Here is a 12,748-nt window from a genome sequence, read left to right as displayed (position 1 = left end):
AAAACGAGTTGTAATTGTTTTGCTGGTGGAGGGTGTTGTCTTCAATTTGTAAAAAACACATCTGTGAGGGTCAGTAAAGCAAAGCACAATAAAATGAGGCATGCCCGTATCTTCAAACGCTCACTGACCCAACTTAGAACACTTAAGGACTGGCTTATTACAGAGCCTCTAGCTTTATCTTTCAGGCCTCATGAAGGCAGACAAGGGATAAATGTGGAGTCTGTCTGATTTATATATTTAAAGTGAAAAAGTGACCTGTTAATTAGTGATAGTTAATTACACTTAAGTTCATACCTAGGAAAGCTCTGGACTAAAATCATTCATCAATTTGTTTGTCACTGCACACTGGAAATTATGATGACTTTGTAAAGAGCTAATTATGCCAGATCAAGTAAAGAGCCTCGTGAAGGAGTGAGTAGAAGGGTTTAGCCACAGCTGTCAAGGAGGGGAGTTAACCGTCATGCAGGTGGGTCTTGTGGACAAGCTTTGTTCTCTCCTGATCCTTAGGATCTCAAGTCCATCCTGTAAGAGAAGGTACCTGGCTAGGAAAGACCCAGCTTGAGAGTGACAGTAGTGGCTCTGGGCCTCTGGGAGTGTGAGGCTCTGGGCATCTGGGAGTGCAAGTCTCTTTCTTATCAGGGATCTTGGAAAGCAACTGAAGGTTGTTTGTTGAGGCAGCATCAGGTATCCTGATGTAAGCACAAGCCCGAGAATCATTGCCTATGTACACATGTCAGCTGGGTGACTTTGGGCAAGTTGCTCAATCTTGATATGCTCATCTGTAAAATGGGGCTAATAATAGCTCTACCCCACGGGATTGTTGTGAGGATTAAGTTGTCAATGTAGACGGGGGCATTGAAGCCCTGGGTATAGATGGGGCCTCCAGGGAAGGTACGAGACTTGAGAAGAGCAGGAACCAATGGCAGGGCCCTGGAAAATGGGTGACAAAGGGAAGAGGAACTGAGGAAGCAGAGACTACTAAGCCAAGATTCTTTTCACTGCATCCTGTCTCTTATTTCCTGACCCAAATCCTCACTGCCCATTCCACTGGCCACCTTTTTCTCAAAGCCCTTCTTTCATTCACTTCTTCTTTGCCAGCCACAATATACTGGCATCTTTTGTTACTTCCCTTGGCACTTCATTTTTATCTTACCTGTGATTCTGTGGTGCCATAGATTAGACCTCCTGTACTCCTTCTGCTCAATGGTCATTGCAGGGCCTCCTACACAGTAGGTCCTTACACTCAGCTAACAGAGTCCCCTCGTCTGTAAATATTTGTTGAATTGAATGAAATGGATCTGACTGTTAAAAGGAGTTGTGAGATTTTCATTCCTAGAGACAGTTAACCTGACATGTTTAGACTGGCAGTATCCAATAGACATATAATGTGTACTACTCATATAATTTTAAATTTTCTGGTAGCCACGTTGAAAAACATGAAAAAAAAAGCAAAATTGATTTTTAATAGTGTATTTAACCTAAAGTACTCCAATATTATCATCCAACGTAGAATCAGAGACAGTTTATGTTCTTTTTTATTAAAATCTTGTGTGTGTTTTACAATTGCAGCACATCTCAATTTGGACACTAAATTTTCATCAGAAATACTTGTCCATATTTAGATTGCATTAAAAATTAGCGATTATAAAACAGATTTGCATACTCAAGTTGTTCCAAATACTTTCTAACTGAATCAAGTACCTATTTTTAAATTTTAATGAATTAAAATTGAGTGAAATTTAAAATTGAGTTCCTCAGCCACATTTCAAATGCTCAGTAGCTAAAACGTCTAGTGGCTGCTGTATCAGAGCACAGACCTGGACACCTAAGCCAAGTGACCGGGGTGGGGCCCTCGGGGTCTCTGATTCACAGGTGCGTTAAAGTGGCTCCTCAGTCTCTTTAATGTCGTGTGCTCCTGAAAGGAGCTACTAAATTCCAAGGTGGAAGGAACTCCCCCTCCTTTCTTACGTCAGCCTGCGGCTTGGCGTTTGATGGGGACCTTGTCAGGCCATGCAGACTCTCCTGCTGAAGTTCTGTTTCCCTGATCCAGTCGAGCTCTGCATCGGCCCGAAAAGCCGCGCCCACAGGTATGGGCCGTGGCCTTTAGCTCAGAGTTAACAGCAGGTCAGGGGCGCTCTTTCCCGAGTAGCTCAAATTCACATGTATAGCAATAAATACTGCTCCTAGGTCCGGATGGACCTCCCGGCAAATCACACAAGGTAAATGGTCTGTGGGCTTGTTGTTTTCTCCGTTCTGTGTCTGAGGAGGTTAAAAATAACTGCTTTAAAGGAAAGGGTAAACGGAGAGGGCATACCAGTGCTACTAGATTTGTCCCCTACGGATCTGCCTGCAGCACTCCCCACTAGCCCAGCACCCAGGCTCTCCGCCCCTCTCCTGGTTCACTGTCCTGCCGTAAAGGCAGAGAGGTGGGCAAGACAAGTCTGTCCCAGGTGGAAGTCAAGCGGGAATTATGACTCTATGGCTCCTTTGAGATAAGATGATGATTTCAGACCTTACTTATGAGTCCCTGCTCTGCCAAGGGACCAGCCCCTTGCATGGGGACTGAATCAGCCAGTCCGACTTTCATGTGCTGTGTCGCTTCAGCTCCCCGGGTCCAGTATGCTGAGCGCTAGGGGACTGCAAACCTGCTGATGTGGGCAGGAGCAGGGAGGAGGTTTTCCTCCCCTGCATGGCTTGTTGCCTTCTCTTTGGGCCTTATCAACCCACATGTGTGTGCTGAATGCTAAATATGCTCAGCTATTAAAAATGCAGGAGATGAGCCTGCCGCTCCAGAAGGAAAATGAGCCCAAGCAAGAGGAAAATCAGCAGGCACCCAGCCTCCCGTGTGTGCCGACAGTATGGTGGGGGAAGACCGTCTCCTCTGAACGCTTCCAGTGAGAGGCTTGTCCTCGTGGAGTGGTGGGGGCTCGGGCAGGAAAAGTGCTCTGGAAGCCTTCCCAGTGCTTTATGGAGAGGAAATGATAACTGAGCAGCCCTGGCCAAGCACCTTGGGAGAAATGAGGCTGGCTTATCGCTTCTTGCCTGGTGTTGGCATGAACTGGGGGCAAGAGCCCATATTGATGGCCCCAGAGGAGTCATCTCAGGGCTTTCACTGAGGCTGGGAAATACTAGAGACCCCAGGTGCTGTGGACCTTCCCGGTGACCTAGCCCCTCTGGCTACCCCAATTCTTCTATAAGATTCTTGCAGTGACCTCTACCTAGTCCCCTCACCCCTTGCCCCACCCTCATTCCAGTCCACCCTCCGCACCCCACCCGAGTGCAGTGTGCCCCTACCCTGCTCAGAACTCCTCAGTGGTCCTCAGCTATTTGCCCACTGAGTAGAAGTTTAACCCCTTTAGAGGTAGAGATACATGATCTGGTATGTACCACTTGTCCAACTGCTGGTGCAAGTATTTTAACCCCTTCATTTCACATTCCAAGTGTCCTCATCTATTTGTACCTCCTTGAACATATCTCCATGTGTTGGCACATGCTGTTTCCCTTCCCAGGAGCAGCATCCCTCCCTATCCCTACATATGCATAAAGTCTCTACATGAGCATCACTTCCTCCATGAAGCCTTCCTGAAATGCTCCTTCCTCAAAGCTCCCATTAACACTCAGGATACCAATATGAAAGCTACTAGAGACCACAGCACCTGGGGTCTCTAGTATTTCCCAGCCTTGACCACATGAAAACCCTAATCAGAAGGGAACTGAGGAGTTGGTGCAGCATTCCACAGAAGCCCTTTTCTGGATTCCCACTTACAAATCCAGGCCCTCACACAAAAGATGAGGGGGGACATTCGAGGCCAGTTTTGCCCCTAGTAGTGTCAAGGGAGAAGGAGTAGGTCAAAGGGTGAAGGAGGAAAGGTGGGTGGGCAAAAGAAAGTAAGTGGAGGTTACTCTGACAAGGCACAGAGGGAAGTGGAAGGGGCAGGTGGGTGACAGGATGGCAGGCAGACAGGCCAGGATATTTGAACATCCCAGGGGGGATAATGTCCATTCCAGGACAGGAAGGCATCAGGAACTTAAACATCTTAAGTACTGCATGCTCACTAGGTTTTCAGATGATCAAGGTAAGGACAATGGACAGCTCCTTGGGTATAAATTCAACTGACCTTGCCAAGTCACAGAAGTACTCAGAAATAGAGACTAGAGTCTAGGAACAGAAAATATAGGCTAAGACAGCTGGAGAAGGAGGAGAAATGGCATGGCAGAGAGAGAGAGAATCTGAGCCATGAAGATTAGTAACCATGGTCCTTCATATTTGCATAGCGCCTCATAACTTTTAGATGCTTTACAACCCTAATCCCTTTTGAGACTTGAGTCTTCTCAGTAATGTGATGAGGAAATGGAGGTCCCAACTGATGAAGTGACTGGCCAGTGCTGGAGCTGGGACTTGATCCCTGGTCTTCTCATTTCCATGCTATGATATAGAACAAGCCCTTAGAACTGCCTGAAGTCAAACCCCATCTCTGCCCTTCACTTTGCTGAATGAATGCCATGGGGCAACCTTTCTAAGCCTCAGGTTCCTTGTCTATAGATTAGAAATGAGGATGAATCACCATCTTCCGTGTGAGTGCAGAGCCTACTGCGCATCGCACAGCAGTCTGCCCAGTCTGTCAGTGTCAAGGGAGGATGAAAGGAGTAAAGGTTGGGGGGCTGTCAGAAGCCCTCCGCCCTCACTTTTGTCATCACTCTGGCTCCTCTACCAGGAAGAAAGACAGCTCCAGGCTGGTCCTTAACTAAAGCATTTGTTCTGGTGGAGACCTGGTTTGGTTTTTATTGTTAAGTGACTGAAACTTCCCTGGGAACATTAATTCATTTACCAAACATTTAAAGCCCTTCCTAAGTGCCAAATAATGTATATGTCACTGGGACAACTTTGGAGCGATGTACACCCTTGGTCCAGGTTCCTGTCCTCAGGTAGCTCAAGTCCACATGGACATAGTCCACATGGACATAGAGCTAAAACCTGGCCGTTTGATGTGATAAGTGTGGCAGAAACACCTAGGAAGGAACAGCCAGCACTAGGAGAGAAGAGGACATCTCATAGAATCTGGGCAGATGGGGACATGTTCACCCCAAGAGGGGAGGAGGGCACTGGAGCAGAAGGACTCTACAGCCCACAGAAAGGCCCAGAGCCAGGTGGAGCTCTGGGTGTTCAAGAAGCGGCAAGCATCGCCAGAGGCTGGGGGAAAGTGTCCTGGCAGGAGCTGTGGGTGGGCCAAGCTGTTGCACTCACTTCTCCAGGCAGTGGGGGGAGCCCGCATCATCATGGCAGAGTCAGGTGTGCACTGGTGGCTGAATGGAGGCATATTCAAGCACAGAGGGGCCAGGACAGAAAGACCGGTGGTGAGGATTTTCGTCAAGGTTCAGGCAAGCGATGATGACAGGCCTGAACTGGAAGGGCAGATAGGACTCTTTCAGCATGTGGACTTGAGTGACCGAATGTCAGAAGGGGCCAAGGTCTCTAACTGGATAGTGATGTTGTTAACATAGAGTTTTTTGAAAATACAAAATGTATTTAATTTGGGACAAAGAATATCCTGAGTTTGCTACATATCAATGTGAAGACGACAATTTTAAAGGTTAAAACAGTGTGTTTGACATTATGGGTGGAGGTGGTTTGGGTGCAGGGCTGTCTGCCCAGTCCTGGATTCCAGTACAGAGAAGGAACGAGCTGAATGACACCTGGGCCTCCCAGGCCACTTGAGAGGGAAGTTGCTCCCTAAGGTTGTTCCTCTGCAAAGGAAGCTGGGGCTCAGAGGCTGGGGTACTAACAGTAGCCAGGGATGCCGTACCATTTCCTTATCTCCAGAGTGTTCAGAGGAGTTTCCTGAAAGCAGAGGCTGAAGGCCTGAGCCCAGGTCCTGGCTCCCAGCCTTCTCTGGCAGGGGGATGGAGGATGTTCTGTGAGGAGCCCTCTTCTCACCCCCTAGGTCGTTGTTGGCTGTGCTGGCTCTGGAAGGTGAGGGACAGGCCCAGAGAGGGCAGCTTGCAGCTCCAGCATCGGGAACCAATGACCTCTGGTGGCTGCAGAGGGGAGTGCTTCTGTTTGCTGCTCCCACGCAGAGTCTGTCCTGAGCCAGTGCTGGAGGCCAGGGTGCTTGGGCTGCTCTGTCAATCTCAGTACCAGCGCTCTCTCCAGAATCCACTTGCTTCCTGATCTCTACTATCTCAAATCCTCTTTTTTTGATACCATTTATGCACTGCTGTGAATTTCACTGGGTATTCTTTTTAATTATGAAAACTTTAGTTCTCATATGTATAAGAAAAGGCACCAAGCAGGTGCAGCTGGTTTGGTCTAGGGCTGTCTTAACTGCCCTCCAGGCTGACTGCCCAAAGCCACCTCGCTGGAGGCAAGCTGGTCCCAAGTGCAATCCAGAGACAGCCTTTCCAGCATCATTTACTCTACCGTGCCAGGACTGTTTTTCCCTCCTTATCTTCTTCTCTGGCTTGCTGATTTTTTCCAGTCTTGGGACAATATAATTTCCCAGGAATGTCAGGACACATAGTGCCCATTGATCTCTCAGCAGGGATGGAGACCACCTTCTAAGCTCCGTGGATTGGGAAGCCCCCATTAACAGAAGTCCCAGAGATTCTAACAGAGGCTGGTGCTGGGCCTCCTGCTCCCAGGAAATCTGCAGGAATCTGCAGGAAGTCCATACAGTTCTTCCCCTAGATGTCTTAGAACTAGTAAGGAACCCCGTGGCCTAACATACTTTAGGGTTGCAGGAGACAACATGTTTGTATGCAAGGAGGCTGGAGTTTCTGCTCACTCTTCTTCCAGAATGAGCTATCCATGCAGGAGCATGAACCACTAGCCCCGGCTTGGGCAGTACCTAGAAGACTAGGGTTTGAGAAGCAGATGGGATTGGGAAGTAGAGCTGAAGGCTGCTAGAAAGCGATCATGGAGTCTGGAAAGGCTTCCTACTTGGTTCTGTTTTTCTTCGTCACTGCACGCCCCCAGAAGTGGTCCTTCACTCCAGGTGAATACGGAAGGTCCCCTGCTCCCGCGCATCTGCTGCCTTGTCTACCCCTCCCCCATTGTGGGACCAGAAGGGCTAAGAGGATGAAAATTTCTGACGGATCATGATGATTTTCACCCCAGATGTATACCCCAGAAGCATCAGGGTCGGTGGCATGATCCACTCTCTGCTTTTTGTTCTAGCTCCAATTTATTGAGGGCCAACTATGTGCTTAGCACTGTGCTAAACACTTTATATGTATTATCTCATTTAATCACTTCAAATATCTATTGTAATCTTTATTTTACTGATAAGGAGACTGAGGCCCAGAGTTGTAAACTCCTGAGATAAGCTGGACAGGGAAGCCACATATGCCTGAGTGGGGTTTGCTCTGTACGAGGCTGTCCCACCAAGGAGGCAAGGAAGGACTGAAACTAGCCCCTATGCACTTGGCCAGCCACCCTTTTTCTAATTCCCGTAGAAGTCTCCATGGGCTCCCTGGGGCCCTGAATCAAGAAGTCAGATTCTTTACCATAATGCTTTCCAGCAATAGACAAGCCAAGATTTGGGTCTAGGTTTGTCTGATTTTCAAAGCCTGTCTTCCTAATTATTGTCCTAAACTATCTTGCAACATCCTCCACATTCGATGAATCTGCCAGAAAAGTGACATGGCACAGACCCTCAATTCAGCCCTGCTTATCCTCCCTGATTTTATTTCCTTGCTTCTGGCCACGTTTATAATTTATCAGCGTCAGCTTGCTTATTTCTCCCTGACTCCTAACAGGCTTAAGGGAAAGCCCCACATCATTCTTCTCAGCAGCTAATCACCTCTTCCCCCAATTGAGAGATGAGGTCTTGGCCCATTATCCAAGTCAATGATGAAGATGCTTTAACCTTCTTGGCCAGTGATGGGCCCCTGCACGCTCTGCTGGGTACCACTCTAGGCTGGCACAAGACCCTGCTATCCAATCTTTTGTCTCTGCTGCCAGAGCCATTCACCCACAATAGCAGTGTGGTCTGACCCACACTCTTCCATGAGGGTATGTTATGCGGGAGGGAATTCAAAGCTATGCGGAGGTCAAGACAGGTTGTACATGGTGTTTCCTCTCCAACTACCAGGCCTGACACTCAGTCATAGAATAGTATTAGATTAAATCTGGCAGGTTTTCTTACTTACTGTGCTCTCTGGTCGATTACCCTGCTTTCCGTTTGTTTAAATTGTTTACAAATTGGCTTTCTGAAAGTTTTCCCAATGTTTTTACAGATTTAAAAAAATATGTCATTCCTCCCTACTCACTGTCTTTCCAAGTCTCTCTTGGTCCTTCTCACTGTCTCTGAGAGGAGACCACACTCTGCGGAATGTTATTCCTTTTCTAATAAACTTTCCTTTTGATACTCTCTCTCTCTCTCTCTCTCTCTCTCTCTCTCTCTCTCTCTCTCTCTCTCTCAGCATTCAAGAATATCCCAAGTATTTCTTCAACTTAAAGAATTTAAATTTGATATAAATAATGTCATCATAGCCTCCAAAATGCATCCACAAGACCCAAATAGAATTTCTTCTCTGGGAGTCTTTCAAAATAAGCTAAATTTCTTTTTACTTGGGATGGCTTAAATGCTATTACTGCTTGGTAAGCCAGAGACCGAGTAAGATAGCCCTTTTAAGGATTTGCCAGCAAATGAGATCCTCAAACTTCTGCACATGGGCCTTTGTCAAAGGAATTGGTGGGAAGAAATCAGACAGCTGAGAACGCTCATCAGACACATAACCCACAGCACAAATACCATATGTCTTTAGGCTCCTGCCTGTCAAATCCATCTTTACCCTGCGCTGATAAGTGGAGCAGGGCTGGCAATGATTTCTACAGGCCTCAAGATTTTCTGAACCATTCTCTTAAGGCTTATCTGTTGATGATAAAAGAATAAATCATGATCGTCAGGAAAGCATAGCTGGCAGGAGAGCAGCTGGCCCCACGACAATTGGTGGCACTGTAAGATTCTTCACCTCTGCTCTTTTGCAGACATCATTGGGCAGGAAGGGGAATCTTCTTGGTACCAGGAGAACCATTTTTCTTATAACCTTGGTCCAGAAAGATAAATGCAGACAGGCCAAGCACACAGGAAGAAGACATGGGCAGCCAAAGCAGCACACAAAAAGCAAGGTAGATATCGCCTCCACGTAGCAAGGAGGATGAGGGAGGGCTGTTCTCTCTGGGCTGTGGGATCCCTTCCCAAGACCCGAGACAGAGGTACAGAGATAACAAGGAGATAACTACTCCCAGTGTATTAGACACAGCAGGGAAACAGGCTGCAGCCCAGGCTCCCTGAAAGAGTTCATCTTAAGCGAACAAAACAGGCATTATGAAAGCAGTAGGGGAAGAGTGAGGACTCGTCTTTCCCTTTCAAACACAGCTCCTCAAAGAAAGGACAATAGTGAGTTGATAAATGCAACTAATTGTGAGACTTCAGGAAGTGTGTAAGTGCATCCCTTAAGACTGAAAGGGAAGGAACTTGAGGGGCTTTGGCTGACCTCAAGGGTAACCACCAGGCTGTTTGTTGCTTAAGCAAACAGAATAATGTATTGCTTAGTAAGTCATCTAGGTGTTGCCAACTATCCACCCCTCTCAGCATCTAACCACACATGAAGTTTTTGAATTACTGTGATTAGACACAGAAAAAAGGGGAGATGCCTGAACTGTGAAAGCAGGGGTCAGGATCTTTTGGCTTCTCTCCAAATGGAAAAATATTAAATCTGTTATTCAGGGTCCATTGCCATCTAGCAGGGGCCCTTACCTGCCCAGGGCTGGGGCACTGTACTGGCTGGGAAAGGTGATGGCAGAAGAACTGGGGGGAGTGAGAAAAGGGACAATGGGAGAAAGCAGAAGACAATTCTGAGACAATGGCTTCCGGACAGCCACACTCGCTCACTTCCTGGAGTATAGAAACACATAGGGATATGTATGTAGATGTATCAGGGCTCTCAATGGCTTCTCAAGGCAGCCAGAGCACTTTGCTGAAAAGGTTGAATTTCTGGTATTGGTTTTCCACATCGAGTGGCACCATCTTGCAATCATTTCCTCCTTTGTTCATCAATTTAGGTTCTTGGGACTGTTGCCGATAGTAGTGAAGAAAAGAGGCTGAATACTCAAATAGACCAATGGCTAACATTTATAATGGGGAATAAGGATGGAAAGGTCAGATGGGAATGATTTCCACTTCTCTCTCTTTCATCTCCTCTGGGGATGTGTTTGACCCTTCCCACTATCGTCGAGCTGCCTGTTTCCCTTTCTTCTCTTAACTCCCAGCAAAAGTATCTTCTCAGCTCAGGCCAGAGGCAGGTTACCCTAGAGGGGAAGCCTGAAACCTTTAGGGGAGAGAAGAGACACCAAAGGAAAAATTATCAGAGGCAGCCCCCAGGCTCTCCTCCTTTACTCTATCAATAGCCCTTCTCCATTAGACACCATTATAGTCCCACTCACAACAACTCAATCTTTCTTCTTCCACTGCCAAGATGTGACCCACTTACTTGGCATCAGGGGTGTTTACTTAGTGGCTCTGATCCCCACTGACTCACCTGGTCTGTGGAACCCTTTGGAACATTCTTAATCAGATTTTTCCCCCTGACACCTCCCTTTGCAACCCAGTAAAACTCAGTTCCAGAGGACTGCACAGCAGTCTTTCCTTCTTGTTTCTGATGGGCTTCAATTCCACATCCTGCCAGGAGTACTAGGATTGAAGTCCAGCTGGAGTTCCAGAAGCATTGGCAATAGAGGGTATGAGTGGGCCACACTCATTATGTAGTGGAGAAAATTCCAAATTAGATCAGTCACAGACATTAGCTGGCCTCGCTCAAGCTGAGTTCCTAAACATGATTGGGAAGAAGCATCACCATAGAGACGAGTCAACTGTCACTGCTCCAAATGGCCAGACCTAATGCACCTGTGCCCGCACAGCTTCCTCGGACATCGACTTTAGGGGAGAAACGCAGACTGTACTATGAGCATTTGAGAACCATTAGGCTCAGTTTTTAAATATATTTCAGTTTGTATAATTGATCTGGATTATTCTATCCCAACATCGTATCTTTGTCTGCCAAGCTTATGTGTACTCAACATGTGCCCAGAGCATTTCTCAGAGAAACTGGAGGCCTTCCCTTTCCTCACACCAGCTCACGCTACCAGAACTGCATCTGGAACTCGAAGGTCTTAACTTCCTTTCCTGAACTTTCCGGGCTTCACAAAGAGGTTCTTGAGAGAAGGCCATCAAATGCTAGAGAGTCTTCTCACCTGGTTAATGGTCCACATATTCACATCAAGTTAAACTTTTTTTCTAAAGAAATAAAAGTCAACAGATCAGAACAAAGGTGACAAATCAACAAGAGCTTTTTAAGCAGAATCATATATTTTTAAAGTCAAGAATTATATTGAAGTATAATTTAAGTTATATGAGTTTTTTAATTTGTGGGGATGTTTTTTAGTTTGTACATTTAAAAAATTTTTAATTGTGGTAAAATACACATAAAATTTACTATCTTAACCATTTTTTATGTGCGGTTCAGTAGTGTTAAGTACATTTACATTGTTGTACATCCAATCTCCAGAACTCTTCTCATCTTGCAAAACTGAAATTCTGTACCCATTAAACAACAGCTCCTCATTCCCCTCTGCCCCCAGTCCCTGGCAACCACCATTTTACTTTCTGCCTCTATGAACTTGATCCTCATATAAATGGAATCATACAGTATTCATCTTTTTGTGATTGGCTTATTTCACTTAGCATAATGTCTTCAACATTCATCATGCGTTGGAATTTCCTTCCTTTTAAAGGCTTCCTTCCTTTTAATATTCCATTGTATGGAATATTATTTTGTCTATTCTCCATCAATGGACATTTGGATTGCTTCCACCTTTTGACTGTTATGAATAATACTGCTATGAACATGGGTGTGCAAATATCTTTTCAAAACCCTGATTTCTATAATTCGTGTCCTTTAAAATGGAGTGAGGGAATGATCCTAGAAGTAGTCCATGTTCCATGGTTTTACACTTTTTACCATTTGGAAAAAAATCAGGAATGCAGCACTAATTTCCCAGGTAATGTCTTTATCACTTTTTAGCATGCTGACTTTTCAAGGGCTTCTTGTGCTGTTCTTCAGCAACATGTGAGTGCTTTGAGAATTGCCATTAAATAGAAAGTAGCAGCAGTTCAGTTATATCTCAGTGATAGGGACCCTCTCTCTGATCAAAGGCAGAATCGTCAGTGACTTGGCATATTGCTAAAAACCACTGTTCCGGTTTCGCCTCCCATGGGACTTGAAGCCCTACACCACCCTTCCTCAGGCCAGGAAAGCACGTGGTCCTAGGGTGAAGTCGGAGAAGCCCGGCAACAATCTGCTCTACTACTGAGTGCCTTCTCACTGGCAAAGACCTATAAATAACGTCTGTGATTCTGTTTCAAAGTCGGAAAAGGGGCAGGGTCTGAGGGGTTGCTGAAATGATTTCATGAACAAATGGATCAAAGGAATGATCTATGAATGAATCTTAAAGAAGGGAGCCAGCCAGCCAGCCACGTGGACAAATAAGATCCCTCTTCGCCAAAACCAGCCTCTCTTTCATGCCCTACATTGTCTGCAGGCGTGTATAAGCCATATTCTAGATCATTTGGCATTCAAATAGCTACATCGGTTCAGAGATGATTAGGGGGCTGAAGTGTTAGTGTTCGGCCCTCCTGCAAAGAGGAAGGGAAATCTAGTTCAGGAATCAAAGCAAAGCTTATTCATC

General features: G+C 46.2%; 1 protein-coding gene across 17 annotated transcripts in view; it reads left to right on the top strand.

Moving 5' to 3' along the window:
* The window catches only part of ATXN7L1 (ataxin 7 like 1), a 209,833-nt gene that overhangs the window by 166,378 nt on the left and 30,707 nt on the right, over positions 1–12,748 (top strand). The window lies entirely within an intron of this gene.

The sequence above is a fragment of the Pteropus medius genome, unplaced genomic scaffold (assembly GCF_902729225.1).
Source record: "Pteropus medius unplaced genomic scaffold, Ma_sr-lr_union100, whole genome shotgun sequence".
Taxonomy (NCBI): domain Eukaryota; kingdom Metazoa; phylum Chordata; class Mammalia; order Chiroptera; family Pteropodidae; genus Pteropus; species Pteropus medius.
This window is presented reverse-complemented; position numbering and strand designations above follow the sequence as displayed.